We start from the raw sequence: 3,359 nt of genomic DNA, 5'->3' as shown, positions 1-3,359 counted from the left end.
GCGGGAGGACTCTGGCCGCGCCTTAAAGGGGTCATTGGGGCCCCGCCCGGCCGCGCGCCTTGAAGGGGAGGAGCGCGCCTGGCGTGAAGTCCAGGCCCCGCCTCCAGACGCTTTCGGAGACCCAAAGCCCGGAGTGACGTCACCTGCAGCCCTACCCAGGACGCCCCGCCCCCGCACCCACGTTAAAGGCACAGAGCGCTCGGAGAGCGTGGAAGGGAGGTTAGGGGTAGCGTTAGGGTTAGGAACCCGCGCTTTCTCCGGGTGCGTCCTACCACCGAGACCTCCTCCTGATGCGCCGCCAAACTTCCCCATGTATAAAACCTGGGCTGTGCCACCAGGCGGACTTGGCTACTTAGGAATTGGTTTGGGACCCAAGAGACCTTAGCCTCAGTTTCCTCTGCTGCAACGTGGGTTTTGCCATCCTGGTTTTGGACCTCACAGGGATGTCATTGAGGGTTGTGGAGAATAAAGGTCATGACGTCCACAGACCTGGCGTCACATCCAGTCCCCGCCCTGGGCTTACTGTGTGTGAGCTTCAGTCTGTCCATCTATAAAATGAGATCATAGAGACCCTACAGGGTTGGCGTGAAAATGGAGCCAGGGCAAGATAATGGACCGTTCTGAGCACAAGCTCTTCCAGAGACAAGGGCCGTGTTTTCATGGAAATGCTACCAAGGGATTGTTTTCCAATACTCTAGTGCCGTATTTTCAAATTGATTGACTTAGTATCACACTTTTTTTTTTTTTTTTTGAGACGGAGTCTGGCTTTGTCGCCCGGGCTGGAGTGCAGTGGTGCAACATAGCAAGACCATGCCTCTATTTTTAAAAACAATAAAAACTTTAAAAAATACATCTGAACATTATTATTTTTATTATTTTCACAGAGAGGGTCTTACTCTGTGGCTCAGGCTATAGTGCAGTGGCATGATCATGGCTCACTGCAGCCTCAACCTCCTGGGCTCAACTGATCCTCCTGCCTCAGCCTCCAAAGTAGCTGGGACTACAAGTGCACTCAACCACGCCCAGTTAACTTTTAAATTTTTTGTAGAGATGGAGTCTCCCTATGTTACCCAGGCTCTTCTCAAACTCCTGGGGAGCTCAAGTAATCCTCCCCCTTCAGCTTCCCAAAGTGCTGGGATTACCAGTGAGCCATCATGCCCGGCTAAAACTTAATTTTTAAGAATGATACAGGCCAGGTGCAGCGGCTCACGCCCGTAATCCCAGCATTTTGAGAGGCTGAGACAGGCAGATCACTTGACGTCAGGAGTTTGAGACCAGCTTGGTCAATATAGTGAAGCCACATCTCTACTAAAAAAAAACAAACAAGAAATTAGCCGGTCATAGTGGCACTTCGCCTGTAAGCCCAGCTGCTCAGGAGGCCGAGGCAGGAGAATCACTTGAACCCAGGAGGTGGAGGTTGCAGTGAGCCAAGATCGTACGACTACACTCCAGCCTGGGCGACAAAGTGAGACAACCGTCTCAAAAAAAAAAAAAAAAGTAAAAACAAATTTACATTCTGTGGACTTGACGAGGAAAAGTCTTTTCATGTTAAGTAAGAAAAAGGGGTGACAAGATACATCCCATCCCATCTGGAAGGATTTAGACCCAAGGGCAAACAATGCTTTTCTCAAAAGGGGCAGGATGACAAATTCTTGTAGCTGCAATTGTTCCAGAATTAACATCTACATCCCGTCCAGGGTAAAAGGAAGACAGCTAAAGAAGCCTATGAAGGGCACATGTATTGTGCAAATGTATTTCAGAAGGTGGAGTTGAAGGGAAATAGGTGGAAAGGTCAGGAATATCTCATTGTCTTGAGGTAGGCTGAAAACTCCAGACAGAATGGGAGGAAACGGTCTCCATGGGGTGTGTAAGTCCCTCTGCAAGCTGAACCAAGAATACAGGGGAATCCCTGTGGAACCCACTCCGGAAGCAGCTGCAAGACAGCGGAGAGGCTGCCAGTATCTAGTTAGCAGATGACTTTTCTGGCAAGCAGAGGAAGTCGGTAAAAGCTTGTCTCCCAGCCAGGAAACTTGATACCAAGTTAAGAGTTGGAGCTAGGAAACAAACCCAAAAGGCTCACAGCAAGCAGAGAAAAAAAAAAAAAAAAAAAAAAATCTGTAACCTGTATCACAAAGCCTTCATATCCTTCAGATATAAAGAGTTATTAGATATCAATAAGAAAAATACAAACACTCCCGAAAAGTAGAAAAAAGCTATGAAAAGGCAATTCACTGAAATTAAAAAAAAAAAAAAAAAAAAAAAAAACTACAAACATGTAAACGGTTAAGCAACATATTTGGATTTTGTTTTTTGAGACAGGGTCTCACTCCCACTGCCCAGGCTGGAGTGCAGTGGTGATTGCACCTTGACTTCCCAGGCTCAGGTAAATCTCCCATCTCAGCCCAGCTTTTATTTATTTATTTATTTATTTTTATTTGGGCTGGTCTCGAACTCCTTGGCTCAAGCATTCCACTTGTTTCAGCATCCCAAAGTTCTGGGATTACAGGCATGAGCCACCACTCCCAGCCGCTAATTTTGTATTTTTCGTAGAGACGAGGTCTCACTATGTTGGCCAGGCTGGTCTTGAACTCCTGAGCTCAAGCGATCTGCCTGCCTCAGTCTCCCAAAGTGCTGGGATTACAGGTGTGCACTACTGCGCCTGGCCATAATAAATGTATTTGTAAGTTCAATTTAGTCAAATAAATTCAAAATAAAATAATGAGATTTCTGTGTGTGTCTAATTGGCATAGCTTTTTTCTTTTTAGGAAAAGTCCTAGTGTTTAGAAAGGATTTGGAGGCTGGACACAGTGGATCACTCCTGTAATCCTAGCACTTTGGGAGGCCGAGACAGGAGGATTGCTTGGGTCCAGGAGTTTGAGACCAGCTTGGGCAGCATAGAGAGACCCTGTCTCTATTATTTAAAAAAAAAAAAAAGGCTGGGCGCTGTGGCTCAAGCCTGTAATCCCAGCACTTTGGGAGGCCGAGACGGGCGGATCATGAGGTCAGGAGATCGAGACCATCCTGGCTAACACAGTGAAACCCCGTGTAAAATACAAAAAAAAACTAGCTGGGCGAGGTGGCAGGTGCCTGTAGTCCCAGCTACTCAGGAGGCTGAGGCAGGAGAATGGCGTAAACCGGGGAGGCAGAGCTTGCAGTGAGCCGAGATCGCACCACTGCACTCCAGCCTGGGCGACAGAGCGAGACTCCGTCTCGGAAAAAAAAAAAAAAAAAAAAAAAAATTAGACCAGGTGCAGTGGCTCACACCTGTAATCCCAGCACTTTGGGAGACTCAGGCGGGCAGATCACTTAAGGACAGGAGTTCGAGACCAGCCTGGCCAACATGGTGAAACCCCATCTCT

Source organism: Macaca fascicularis, chromosome 19 (assembly GCF_037993035.2).
Source record: "Macaca fascicularis isolate 582-1 chromosome 19, T2T-MFA8v1.1".
Taxonomy (NCBI): Eukaryota; Metazoa; Chordata; class Mammalia; order Primates; family Cercopithecidae; genus Macaca; species Macaca fascicularis.
The sequence above is the reverse complement of the archived record's forward strand: the minus strand, read 5'-3'. Positions refer to the sequence as shown.